Here is a 15,233-nt window from a genome sequence, read left to right as displayed (position 1 = left end):
ACGAAGACAGCAATATAAAATGCATTCAACTTCCAAGCCTGCATTTCACAACATAAAATCCTTTGGCTTGTCAGAGTTGTGGGAAATGTAATGATAGAACTCTTTTAATACTATCTGTAATGCTATCTGAAATATTCTAGGCTTTTGTGACCTTCTTATTTAGAGTCTTTACAACTAATAACAAGAAAAACAGAATGGACCTTTGAGAAATGGGAAGTCATGACAACAGGGCAGTTGGAAATTAAGTTTCTTTTTCTTCTTTCAGGGCCAAGCTAGAGGTGACCTGGGAATGCACAGATTATTCTGTTAGCCAAAACATATGTGGACAAGTAAGCTTTTACTGGTGGGCAAGCCAGCAGCTTCAAGTGGGTGATCTTCATCATTCAGCCCGGACACTGAGGTCCAGCACCGAGGGCCTTCTGGCAGTTCCTTTCACTGTAAGAAGTGAGGTTACAGGCAGAGAGCCTTCTCGATAGTGGTGCTTGCCCTGTGGAACACCCTCCCATCAGATGTCAAGGAAATAAACAACTATCTGACTTTTAGAAGGCATCTGAAGGTTGCCCTGTTTAGGGAAGTTTTTAATGTTTGACGTTTTATTCTGTTTTTAATGTTCTATTTGAAAGCCGCCCAGAGTGGCTGGGGAAACCCAGCCAGATGGGCGGGGTAGAAATAATAAACTACTACTACTGTTATTATTATTATACATATAGACTACCCCCTTCCCTACTCTGCTACAAACTTGATCCCCCACCCACAAGCTGCTATTTTCAAAAATTTAAAGAGACTGGAGTGCTACTCTTATCTGTGGTCCTGCCTAATTGGGTCTTTCAATGTTAAGCAGTTTCATTTTCAACTCATCTCATGGTTCTGCCAAAAACAATGGCTACCACCATTTTACTTTTCATTCAATTTTTCTGTTATTAACAATGGTGATGAGCATTACACACACAAAAAACCAAAACCCAAATCAGCTTAGTTGAAGTCTGACTGCAGCATTCTGTTACCAGAGAATAAGGGCATATGGATGAATGACCAGAAGTTGAATGCAGACAAGATGATAGCTGGCAACACATAATGAGCAATGAAATAGATAGAGGTCACTTACACTGCAATCCTATACATGTTGGCTCGTTTCTCCCATTGTTCTCAGTGGGGCTCTCTCCCAGGTAAGCGTGTGTACCATGCCTTTTATATTCAAATCCTTAAATGCATGGGTTGGTAAGGAACAAAGTTCAAACTAGACATAAGTTGTGGTGGTATAATGCTTTTGTGTATGTACTACCCTAAGGGGTATATGAGGTGTTAGGGGATGGGTACCTCTGGGGAAGGACATGCTGTGGTGCTTCTGGGGTAGGTTATCCATCTTTGGTCCCCACTCTGCACTCAGCTCTCACCTGTGGCTCCTAGAAGCTGTCAGCAGGTGACACTGGCCACACCCCAGGAAACAGCTTCAACTGGCTGGCTAAACCAGCTGTGGGTAGCTGATGAGTCTCAAACCCTCAGTAAAACAGGGACTTCCCTCCATTGTGAAGACAGCCTCCATTGGACTGAGCGAACAAGACTAAAAGTGGGTCCAGCGGTCAAGGAGGGGATTTCTGAATGTGCTGTAGAGAGAAGTGAGGGACAGGTGGAGCTCGTCAACCTGGGAAGGTAGCCCATCTAGGAGAAGGAAAACTCTGATCCTAAACCTCCACTGCCTTGTGAGCTATCTTTGGGAGAAGAAAAGGCTGAGGAATAAACCCTACACAAATCTAGAGTGGAGTTCCTAAGATGGCTGGATGGTGTTTTGTATGCTTTCTTCTGGCAACTCCTGCAGCCAAGCTGGTGCCAAATATATTCTTCTGCATTCATTTGGACCATCTCAGCAAGGCTGAGAGGAGGGTTTTGTCATCTGAGCAGCCCAGCACCTCCATACGCACCTCCCAGACTTGTGCCTCGGCGAGGTTACTTCAGTGCTGCTATTGCAGTAGTTTGACATACGTTAAAATTACTGGCTGGTAGGGCCAGCCACAGTAGATGGGTTCACACCTCCATTAAGAATAGGAGAGAAATTCAGTTCAGTTTGCATTTCAAGATAAATCTACCTACTTCACACTTTCTGAAAGGCTATGTGGAACCAAAGCACAACCTCCTTAGAAATTCATACTTCTCCAAATTTTGCAATGCAGCTTGTACAGAATTGTACAGAAATGCATATACTATGAACACATATTAGTGCAAAATGTAGTATATCAGGAGAAATATGCATTGCAAAAAATTTGAGCACTAAGAGAAATCTGTAATAAAATGCTGGTGAACTTTCATGAGGACTTTTAAAAACTGATGTGGAAATAATGTAAAGAACTGAACTTAAGATTTTATTAAAAAAGAGAAACAGAGAGAAATGAAAATTGACAGTTTTGCCCATCCCTATTCCTTATCTATGTTAGAAATAATTATAGCAGCTCAAGTATATTTTATACTTATGGAATACGAATGCCTCTGCAGTGCTCTCTAGACAGTTTCTCAGGGCTAGTTCTGCTTCAAGTATTGAAATACTGCCTGGGAAATGTGAAGCTCTCAATGCAGGATCACCCTCTTGTACAAACAAATTATCTGCCTTAACATGGCAAGTAGCTACTGCTGAGGAACTATTGACAATACACCTCCAAACTCTATTTTTATTCTCAGTCTGCCTCTGCTTCTTGGCAGGCGTCGCATGTAAAAGCCAATGTAAAGATGGCAAAGTGGAAGAGGCTGCCTGCTACTAAGGTCTGTTCAAAAAAATTCTTGACAAGTTTAGGGGGGCGGGTTAAGGATGGAGCCGTGTTTGTGGTGCTCATTTAAAAAACCAATTCAAGGGAAACAGATAAGGGGAGGCAATGCAGCGGAAGCAAAAGTTCAGACATTGAAGGAAAAACCAGAGCGACACTGGTCTCAACAGCAGAAGGGTAGTGTAGATAGAGTACTAGGCTTAGGCTGGAGAGATCCAAGTTCAAATATGTGTTCAGACATGAAGCTCTCTATTTGACCTCAGCTACTTGTCTTTTATTCACCTATCTTATCTCACAAGGTTGTTGTGTGGATAAAATTGGAGGGCACCATGTGTGCTGCCCTAGAGATAAAAAAGGGGGGTGATAAAAATGGAATATATAATTATAATAAATAAAGAAGTTTGGAATCGGGATGATTTTTTTTCTAATTTTTAGAAATAAAACCAATCCATCTAACTTATTTCTCTGCAGTTCTGTCAAGCAGCAGATAGAAGATGCCTAGATGAAAATAAATGGCAGCGTTAGCAAATTCTGAGGTAGCAAATATGCCACAGCCCCTCTATTACATTTTTTCATTTACCGAAAAAGTACATCCATTCATAGCTACTGCTTTGATTTAAATAAATAAAAAAACCACATGCATCAGCATGTGCACGGCCATTTGTTAAGAAAATAAATGCAGTGGCATATTTTGTACTGATCAAAAGAGACATCAGCAATTACTATTGAATTTTTCAAAATAGTGCTGCACTTTTTTTTGGTACAATATTAAAATGTAAGGAAAACATGACATTGAAATAGCATTGCTCTGTCAATCTCCTGCCTTTCTGGCTTCATCTTTGCAGCTGCATTAACCACACATATCCTGCGTATTAAACAGCATACAGGCTATCCTTATGCATATTGATACAAAGGGCAAAGGAGTTGTGAATAAATAATGTCTACGTATTTCGCAAGAAACTACTTTATTGAAAAACATTGAAGAGAAATAATTTATACAACCAACATTATTCCACAGAGCAGTAGCAACTAATTTACTTTCATTCATTCTGAATTCTGTGTGTGCATGCTATACAGTTTGCATGATGTGTACAAATGGAAGCACCCACCCGATAGGACAATGAACTGATAACGTTCTCTCTTGAGAACATCATCTCTAATTGCACTCATCAGCAGTTACATACAAATGCAAGGGGCCCAAAGTACTTTTTTTGCTTTTTTGTATCTCTTATGTTGATTGTGCTGTGGTGGATCATATAGAAATCATGAAAAGGATGTTATAAAATTAAATATTTTACTCACTGACAAAACTGCTTCTCATCTTCATCTGTGACTTTGGCTGTGCCCCAGGAAAGGGAGAGGGTCTGCTGAATTTCTTCTTCAATGAAGTTTCTCTCCATGATCTTTAGAAGTACAGAAACTAATTTAGTCAATATATTTGCTCTTCATTAGACCAACAAGAGAGACGGCTTTGTTACTGGTATTTTTCAGAAGGACAGCAGCTAAAGTTCTTCACCGGTGAAAAGAGACAGCCACAAAAATAGCGAAGTGTGCAAGCATGGCTGTGGCACAGAGACTAGGAAAACAGAGGCAATAACAGCTTGGAGACCAATCATATTTCATTATTCTGCTGAGTAGAAACAAGATATGCTTAAGAGGTCATGTGCTTTGAGTGCCTTTACAGAAGCAAAGGCTCTGATAAGATGTCTCCTCACCCTTAACAGAAATATGGCTTTCTATTAACGGTCAGATTTGATGGTCAGACATACAGATTTCCATCAAAACATCCAGGATGGCATCAAAATGCTGAGCTACTTTAAAAAAATATGTTTTTAAACCCTAAACGTTTTTTTCTCAGCTTGCTTAGCAAAGCTTAGGATTTCTGCCCTTCTGTACCATACTTGAAGTCGCTAAAGCAGAAAGTGGAACAGTGGGACCAAATACCTCTGCCAGATAAGGAAAACTTTATTGAGCAAGAGCAATTTACCACAGGGATAAAGAAAGAGCAGAAATTTAGAGCTTCAAGACTGTCCTCTCAAGGAAGGCATCAGAGTTCAGCTGTACAGAGAATTAAGCTTCATTTAAAATACACAGCACTATCAAACCACTTACAGACTATTCTGATTCCTCACAATAATCCTAAAAGGAAGGGGGTTCAGAATTGCTTCCATTCTAATAAAACCTTTGAAAAACAAACAAACCAAAGAGCTGTACAATATTTTTAAAACCTGGAATTAAAAAGAACAAGAAACAATAACAACATATAGGCTTATATTCTAAATACACAAGAACGATAGGAGAATGGGAAACATGTGAATATCTGTACTCATTTGACAAGTAAATTATTTAAGGATATAGATGTGCATGCGAAAGTGAAATGGAAGATTCTGTTTGCCAATCATGTAACAGTGCAATTAAATAAAAGGCAGAATTTGTATGTATTCTTTCTGCTGTTGTGAGTGGTTAAAAACAAAGGTGTACATGCAGACTCTTGGTAGCCGTCTGTCTTCCTATAATTATGAAATGCTTCATATAATTATTTATTTTCTTTGTGAATCATTTCCCGTGACACGTCCCTCATGTGCTTGTGTGTGATATATACAGTATACACACACATAAGAGGGGGGGGGGACAAAACAGCAATCACTTGTGTATAAATTCAGTTAAAATCCAATAGAAACACAAACTAGAATTAATATATAAAAACACCTCCACTTAGGAGGTTTTTTCAAAGATGGACAATAGAGAAGACTCCTGTCTAATATGTATGTATACAAGGGAGATTTTTTTAAAACCAATTAATATTTATTGGTTTTTCCAAGTTTTTAACGAATCAATGCCAAAAAGTTGACTTCCAAGTCTTCGTCATAGATGTGTCCCTGTTTCCCCCTCTGTGCTGCTTAAGGGAAGGGAAGGGGAGATTCAAGGGAAGATTCTAACTGGTGATATTGATATTCCCCTTGCATAGAAAAGAACAATGAAGGTCTTCTATGAATGGTGATCTGAGCGCAAACCAGAGCTGCTGAATTATGTCCAGTAGCTAGGATATTGGTATTTTTCAGAATGACAACAGCGAGAGTTATTGACTAGTGAAAAGAGGCACCACACAAGCAGCAAAGAGTAGGATCAGATGTGCATGCAAAGTGTGCCTGTGTGTGCACATTAAGCTGCTTTTATTTTTCTTCCAAAGGAAGACCCACATACACACGGGAAGAGTGGTGTATTCAAAGGCCCAAGGGTTCAGGTGTGAATTTTTAGGAAGTCACCAGAAAGTTAACTTGCAAAACCAAACCATAAATGTACATATGAAGCCTCAGAGCCTAAAGAGACCCTGTAGAGTCAGAAGACCATGTGGGATATTTTAAGTGCTCTACTAGAAGCATCAATTACTATAATGTAAAAAGTTGACCTTCAGAATTAAGGTAAAGGTAAAGGGACCCCTGACCATTAGGCCCAGTCGTGGCCGACCCTGGGGTTGCAGCGCTCATCTCGCTTTATTGGCCAAGGGAGCCGGCGTACAGCCGGCATGTGGCCAGCAGGACTAAGCAGCTTCTGGTGAAACCAGAACAGCACACGGAAACGCCGTTTACCTTCCCGCCGGAGCGGTACCTATTTATCTACTTGCACTTTGATGTGCTTTCGAACTGCTAGGTTGGCAGGAGCAGGGACCGAGCAACGGGAGCTTACCCCGTCGCGGGGATTCGAACCGCCGACCTTCTGATTGGCAAGTCCTAGGCTCTGTGGTTTAACCCACAGCGCCACCCGCGTACCTTCAGAATTAGCAATGTCTATATTCTATATTCCATGCTTTTTTATTATGACATCACCACAAGTCCTCACTAATTATACATTGTAGAAGTTCAGCTGTGATATCATGACAATTAAAGTCAGAGTCAGTGCATCCAGTGTTTCAAGGTCAAGGATAAAGTGACAGGCTAAAAATTCCTCTATTTTCTCACAGAAACTAAATATGTATTTATGAGGCAAAGGGTTGTGCACTATGCATTTGAAATAAAAAGCATAGATACCGCAACTTTTCAAATTCTGTACAGCGGCAGAGGAAACAGAATGGCAATAATTGGGGGTATCCAATCACCCAACTGATTTTTCACCTTCCCTCTTCTCCTCTACAGTCCCTTCCAGAAGTTCAGGGGGCCGAACGTGCATGAGAGGTGTTATGCAAGAACAGACTCTTCTGCAATCATATGGAGATAAGCCAAAATATGCAGTTCCATATTCCTCAATCTTTGGGGGAGTACAGAGGACTCTGCATCATATCTGAAATGAAACTGTGAATTTCCTTATTCTTAGGGCTACCGTTCTCCAATTCAGGCCCAGCTCAGCAAACAATGATCAATGTCGAACCTAAAGCAGAGTAGTTAGAAGCATTTTACCACTGGGCCTAATGTTCTTCCTGTTTGTGCCAGTATTTTTCAGAGTTCTACTAATAAAACATATTGTATGTGGCAGTGGTTCCAAAGCTTCTTTTCTCTGTGGACTGCTTGAAAATTGCTGAGGGTCTTGGCAGACGATTTAATAATGTTTCTGTCTGTTGTGGCTATGGTAATGCACTGTGCTATATGCTGTATGCTATTTAATTGCTTCTTTTATTTACATTGCATTTTATTGTAGTACAGTTTTAATGCTATACCTTGAAGGGTTGTTGCGAGAATAAATCAGATCATTACCGTAAGCCCTGTGCTTTATTAAGGAGTCGTATAGAAATGATCAGCAATTTAAACAGTAATAATAAACGAAGCATCAGCAGTACCTGTTCAGCATACAGAACTTACCTTCTAGCACTTGTAATGTTGATTCAATAGAAAGGGGCATCATCACCTTCTCCCAAGACAACTACGGTAGGTCCACTAAAGCAGGCTGGGGTGCTGGAGGCTACTTTGTTTACACCTATGGAGTAAATTTAGAATATTCAGTTGCAGGTGAGCAGCATATTGTCCCCAAACCTTTTGAAATATGATCTGACCCTTGTTGCCTCTTTGGAGAGATAATCATGTTGGACTCTTCTTGGGGAGTGGGGGAAGAGGGAAAGAGAAGGCTAATTTTGCCTTTTGGGGTCCAGACTTGTTATTTTGTTGGTGGGGTTCTGTCACATACTGGCAAATGCAAGTTGCACAGATGAAGTAGATTTGGAGATTTTGCACAACAAACCTGCTTCCAAAGAAAATCAGACTTCTGCAGTAAGGAAAATGCACTGGGAGGTGAGAGATAACAGTTGCTTGATGTGGCCATGTAACCTCCTTGCAGCAAATCAGAATGAATGCTCAATAAGCAGGTCCTCGAGAAGCAATCTTTCTAATATATAGAGACCAATGCCTTGAACAACTGGTAGCTACAAATTGACATAAACGTTTCCCACTATGGAAGTTTTGGGCTTGTTAATCCACTTTTGTCCCATTTGTATTAGCCTGGACTAATCCCCATACACATGTATTTGAATTTGTATTCACTGGGCAACTTTGGTCTTTCCTAATCATACCAGTAGGTGCTTCCTTTTGTGCTTCCTCCTGGCTTCAAATCTTTTGGTTCTGTTATGGCAATTAAGTACCAACAGGGAATGCATGCACATAGTTGCATGTGCACCTAGTTTTAAAAAAAATCCCCACCTAAGAAGGGTGGTAATGCACAGTCAGGCAATTGTAAATTTGCTTGTGCAGTTTTCTAGTTTTGTTCAAATCTGAGGGCTGGTTCTATACAGTAAATGAAATCTCCAATAGGATTTCAAAGGACTGCCAGCAACAATTTGGACTGACAGCCTAATCTTATATGGAGAACTAACTGTGAGATTTGATTGAATGGTTGATTATTTAATTTCTATACCACTTAATATATTAAAAATATTGCTAAGCAGTGTACAAAAAAACTGAAGCAGCAACAAACTTAAAATATTACAAAAACACAGTTACATAAAAATGTTTTATTAGTACAAAGCTACTAATATATGCAATGGGATGCAGGTGGTGCTGTGGGTTAAACCACAGAGCCTAGGGCTTGCCGATCAGAAGGTCGGTGGTTCGAATCCCCGCGACGGGGTGAGCTCCTGTTGTTCAGTCCCAGCTCCTGCCCACCTAGCAGTTCGAAAGCACGTCAAAGTGCAAGTAGATAAATAGGTACTGCTCCAGCGGGAAGGTAAACAGCATTTCTGTGTGCTGCTCTGGTTCACCAGAAGCAGCTTAGTCATGCTGGCCACATGACCCAGAAGCTGTACTCCGGCTCCCTCGGCCAATAAAGCGAGATGAGCGCCGCAACGCCCGAGTCGTTCGTGACTGGACCTAACAGTCAGGGGTCCCTTTACCTTTACAGCCTCCCTCTCAATCTCTAGCTTTGATTTCCAACTTATGGGGTGTTTTATTTATGGGTTTCATGGACCATTCAAATTAAGCCAATTTAAGAGAAGGCTGTCTCCTGCTATTGGAATGAAATGTATTTCTTCTCTTCCCTAATATCCCATCCTTCTTAACTATTGGTTTTTATGCTGGCTGGGACTGATGGGAGTTGGAGTACAAGCAACAACATGTGGAAGGCAACCATTCTCTAAACAAGAAGATGGGGGGAAATTTCATCAGATATTCAGATGATGCAAAACAGGGAGGAACAGCTTACATATCCAAAGAGAGGAATAAAATTCAACATGACCTTAACAAAACACAAAATTGGGCTGAAACTAACAAAATAAAATTCAATAGACAAATACATCATTCTGCATGTAGGCAAGCAAGCAGGTAAACAGGCATAGAATGGGAGATATCTTACTTTGCAGTAGTGCCTATGCAAAATATCTGGGAAATTGTAGTGTCTCATAAGAGGTACATAATCAGCAGTGTTTTGTGGCTGCATAAAAGGTTAATGTAATTTTAGGTAACTGCCTAGACTCCAAAGACTCCTCTGAAGAGAATTAAGTTATGGGGAGAATATTTCTTAATCTCTCTGTGTTTTACATGGTTATTTCATCAATCATCACTGACTTTATTTTAAGATGCAATTGATCTAAGTGATTAGAGAAGCAAATCGAGCAGCGTGATCTACATTAAAAAGAAAACAATTAACACATTTCATCTTTTAATTTATCAAAAGCCAGCAGCAGAGCCAGACATTTAGTGTTTCGCCTCAACAGCAGAAAGATCAGGAGATGACATTATTTGTGGGTCAGACCTCCAGACTGCGCCCTCCCCCAATCTGTTTAGGATGGTCAGGAAAATCTTCAGAACAGTTCATTGAGGGGGGATAGATTACACTGATGAAATGATTTCCTTAGAGCTATGTGGAAACACACACACACCTTATTGCTTGGCTGCAGACACGGTATGGCTCATGCATCTGTATAAAGAAACAGATCTGATGTAAGTTCTTCAGTACTGCTAAATGCACTGCAAGAATACTGAACGGTGGTGTTGAGGGAATTATGAACATGGTTTCCTGCTTGCTGCCTTGAAATCTGTTCCCAGAAGCATTTAAATACAAGCTCTCTCACATATTTGTTTTGGTAGATGCAATTTAATTGACCCAGGTGCTTACTAGGATAGAGTTGTGTTTAATTTCACAGTCCAGCAGCTAAAGATGAAAAGGAAAAGATGCAAAAGAAATATATTCTTAGATATGCCATAACCTGGCAACTGTAGTGCTAAATATTTCCAGTGCCTCACTAAATGAGCAAGCACATAAATATACAGATAGTCACTGGGTTTTACCCCTCATTCCCAATTCCCAATTTTGCTCCTTAAAATGCAGCAAATGTTTCTTTCCTTGGCTGCATATACTTGGCTGCATAGTACAGTGGTGCCTCTGGTTACATACTTAATTCGTTCCGGAGGTCTGTTCTTAACCTGAAACTGTTCTTAACCTGAAGCACCACTTTAGCTAATGGGGCCTCCTGCTGCCGCTGCGCAATTTCTGTTCTTATCCTGAAGCAAAGTTCTTAACCCGAGATACTATTTCTGGGTTTGCAGAGTCTGTAACCTGATGCGTATGTAACCCGAGGTACCACTGTAATGCATTGAATGAGTAAAGGTTTTACTGTGAAGGACTGGGCATATGCAAAGTCATGAGAAAAGCAAACCAGATTTATTTAGTTTTTAAGCAACTCCATTGTACTTAATCACAGGATATACTTTCACTATGAAAACTACAATGAAAGCCAGTTGGTTTCTAGTGCTTAAGGAAGTCTACCAAAGTGAATGCACAAAAATAAGAAACACAGGCAACCTCATCTTTGAAATAAATATACGTAGAAACATAATGCATTATATGTAGTTCCACAATGTGGGCATACGCATAAGAACACAAGAAGAGCTCCACCATATCAGACCAGGTGAGCCAACCAGTTCAGCATCTAACCACAAGCTTCCAGGGAGCCTGAAAGAAGGTAAATTGCTTTCTTATGCCAACCCTAGTCAGGCATCTGGTAACAAATGCATTAAGGGTCCAGTGAAAGCATGAGAGGGTTAACCTCACTTCCCTCAGTGCCATTCTACATGCTGGTCACAGCCCTGGTGACTCATGCTCAGTGTCCTTCTGAAGGAGGGCCACTTCTACACCCAGAGGGTTTCCAAATTTGGCCAAGATTTTGGTTCCTGTTCTCATGAAGGAAACCCCATGCTTATAGAAGTGACCCCCTTCAAACAGATGCTTGTTATCATGGTATGTGGTCAGCTTATGCAGAAACATCAAGAGGGTGGAACCCTTCCCATTCCTACTGATCTCTTCCCAAGTTTGGTATCCATGGATACGAGATGCCTGAATATGGTCTGCTATTGCTCCCAGTAACTGGTACTGCCACTGAAGACAGACATTTCATGTTCCAGAGAGTCTCATAGATTGCATACTAAGTATCAAGGCTTTACTCTTCATAATGAATTTACACTGAGCAGAAATTTGTTGATAATCGGATAGAATAATATATCTAACTAGAGACTATATTTATCTCTCTCTTTTTTCACTCACTGCACACACCTCAGAGCAGCTAGGTTTACATCTGCTATTTGCCACAGTAGTCTTATTCTTGCAGATCTGCTGTAATGACCTGTAAATGGTATCATCCAAGCCATCAGATTAGATCATCATTACTAATAAATGGCAAAGCGTGCTGGAACCTAAGCCAAGGTTTTCCTTGCTGTTATTTTACTGCCATACTAACAACAACCTATTACAATATTAGTCATATATCAAGATCAGTCTTGTAACTAGCTATTTTTGTTCTATATCAGAACAGGCTCCTTACTCCCCCGCATTAGGCCCACCACACAGATTCAAAATGACTGTCCTGCCTTCTCAAAGGTTATATTGCTATTATTATGTCCTTTTAACGAAATCAGCATTGATTTGGGACAGGAAGAGATTAAAGAGTGTACATGGTTTCCTTTCATAACATTATAGCTCATGAACAGCTGGTGTGCTATCATTAAGAGTGTTTGACTAGATAGTAACCAAATGAGGAGAAATTTCAGGTTCAAAACTGCCCGAAACCACTAAGATCAGTGGGAAAGCTCTCTCTCTCTCTCTCTCTCTCTCTCTCTCTCTCTCTCTCTCTCTCTCTGACCTCAGACGATTGATATGAGGATGAATGTGCAAATACCATATTCCTCCTCCTCACTTGGGGGGAAAGGCAGGATAAAAAGGTAATAAAATGTTTGCATCAAAATGAATGCCTGCTTCAAAGAGCCATGCACTTAAACTAGTCTGGTTCTTCTTCCTTAAATAAATATACCACAGAATTTAATATAAAGCATTAAACCATTACATCCCCCAGAAGTACATAACAAAACCACCATCCGCAGAGCTTAAAGGTCAGAAGCAAAGTGGGCATTAAGTATCTACTCTCAGTTCAATGTGGTTTACATTTCTTGTTCTTTACTTTACAGTACTTTTATTGAGCAGTCCAGGCTACTCCCATATTCAATCAATTTCTTCCTGTCTTGACTTCAGTTTATTTATAGATTTAAAGTTAGCAGTCCCCATGTCTAACTGGGCTTTTAGCTTTTCATTTAACTTCTTTACCTAAGAAAAGGTGGAAATCTATAGTCATACACTCCTGAAAACAGTATGTGAAACTGTTGCAAGAGGATCTGTCTACTGAGCCAGCGATGACTCATTGCTACCACATTCCATTGTCAAATCCTCCTTCCTTACTTCTTCCGTCACATAATGCACACTTTTATAAAGTATTGTGAAAGAGCCCCCACACAAAACACTTTCTATTCATCAAGGTAGACCGCTAACAAAATATTGCAGTGTATTTGCACTCCCTAAGGGTCTCTCCATACATACTTTCTGTTGCACATTCATGACGATTTGTGCTCATGATGCTAATGGGGCAGTCACATGTGATCCCGCTTTCAATACTTGTTTGCATCTGCAAAAGTTTTGGGATGGTCACACAATTTCATTTCCAATCAGTGCATAGACTTCATGCTGAAATTCCATAACTTTTTATAACACTAATGCTCTGTTTATTTTTCTCTCGCTTTTGTTGTGCTGTTGCCACTATGAACAATATTAATGTGGTAGCACAACAAACCAAAGCAAAATAAATCACCACTAATGCACTATCAAGCTGGTTAATTCACCTCTTCCTACTACTTTTTATTTTTTTTCTTTTCCACTGCACTCAATATTCCATGGTTTGCCCCCTCAGGATTTTCCCCCACTCTAAAGATTTCTGCTTCTGCCTCACTGCTGTGCAGACATTGCATATAATTGTGTGTGTGTGTGTGTGCGCGCGCGCGCGGCACGTGCACACACGTCACTTGAGTTGAGTGAGTTTATGGATTTCAGCAGCAGCACACGTGCCTATCTGCACATGGTTCCCTCTCTGTTCGCTCTCCAGCACAAGATCCAGAAAATCAAAGGAACACAGACAGGCATCACGGCTGTAGCAGAATCTCGACAGGAACACACATTAAACAATTTCAGTGATAATGATAATAAAAGTGTACTTGCAGCTTAAAAAAAATACTTGCAAAGACTAGTGTATTATACCTTTTATCTATCAAATACTTTTTAAAGAGAAATATAAAAGTGTACATGCATCTGGCAAACCAGAGCAGCGCACAGAAACACCGTTTACCTTCCCGCCGGAGCGGTACCTATTTATCTACTTGCACTTCGATGTGCTTTCAAACTGCTAGGTTGGCAGGAGCAGGGACCGAGCAACCGGAGCTCACCCCGTCGCGGGGATTCGAACCGCCGACCTTCTGATCAGCAAGTCCTAGGCTCCGTGGTTTAACCCACAGCCTACAATGCTATTAAAATGTGGTGGTGGTGATTTTCTAAATACAAAGAAGTATACAAGCTCAGTTTTTATTGGGCTGCTGAACAGGGTAGTTTATTTGTATAATTCATATCCATCAAGACCAGATTTGAATTTCCAAAAGTTGTAGTGTGTTTTTTAAAGAAAACCTTGATAATCACTCATGCTTATAGACAGTACGTTTTTTCTAAAAAAAATGTTTAGGGGTACTCTCATTTTCCTACTCATACTGAAATACTGCCCCTCAATGAGGCCAAACTTAGATTCACAAAATGTTTAGGGGTATGCATACCCCTGCGTCCCCCCAGGAAAAAAAGCACTGCCTATAGGGGTTCAACCAGTGTCTCCTTTAAGGATAGGGACAGGAGGAAGCTAACTGAGTTGGTTAGTTTACTCAATTTACTCATAAGCGCAGCACTCACAAATGGCAAGGAAGGAAGTAGGAAGTTGATTCACCCGCACAACTGCGGAATAAAGAGAGACTGTGGCTTTATTCTAGGAAGGGCTTTTTAGAAGCTGAACTGTATTTCAACTCCCTGTCAATATCATTGGCTCCATAGCATCATGTAATCACACAAATCGATAGTCTGCCATTTCACATGCTTGTCGTTATGAACAGAATCTTTCTTTTCTTCTCCACAGCAAGCATTTTAGCTTTTCTATTGTGAAGTAAAACCTGCATGTTGTGAAACCCTGTGGCTGCCCCCAAAAGTCAAGGCACTGAAAGTGGATTTAAAGCCGATGATTAGATGTGATACAATCACTACAGAAAAGCAAGATATGAAAAATGAAGATGCCGTAAAAATGACTCATGGATGAATTATTTATCACACTGGTGATCTTGAAGTCCATTAATAGCTATAGGTCCACAAAGTATCTGAAATTACTCAAAGTGACAGTCTTAGAGCAATTCTGTATAACTAGAAATGAATCTATGGACACCAAAAGACATCAGCAGACATATTTAAGTGAAGTGTGGTTGGCGGCCGTCAACAAGCTACTGAACTTTTCCATAATACTACTAAATGAAGCTTATACCCTTCAAGAATTGATGTATGCTTTTAGTGCCGCCTTCTTCAAATAGTTGTCTGAAGTGTTGCCTGTAAGCCATGCACTATCCAAAGTACAGCCAGACTTGCTTTGTAATAGGATACCAGATTCTATTTTGAAGTTCATTTTATCTATAAATAAATAAAATAAATCCAATTTTCAAATAA

The 15,233-nt window shown here is 40.2% G+C and overlaps 1 long non-coding RNA gene across 1 annotated transcript; it reads left to right on the top strand.

The window, feature by feature from the left end:
* The first annotated feature begins 11,503 nt into the window (after positions 1 to 11,503).
* On the top strand, positions 11,504 to 15,233 carry LOC310842572. Its single transcript, XR_014563228.1, has 2 exons — positions 11,504 to 11,596; positions 14,659 to 15,233. It is a non-coding gene; the product is annotated as an uncharacterized lncRNA (long non-coding RNA).

The sequence above is a fragment of the Podarcis gaigeae genome, assembly GCF_964106915.1.
Source record: "Podarcis gaigeae genome assembly, chromosome: 4".
In the NCBI taxonomy this organism is placed as follows: domain Eukaryota; kingdom Metazoa; phylum Chordata; class Lepidosauria; order Squamata; family Lacertidae; genus Podarcis; species Podarcis gaigeae.
Note: the sequence above shows the minus strand (reverse complement) of the source record. Positions and strands in the feature narration are given on the sequence as shown.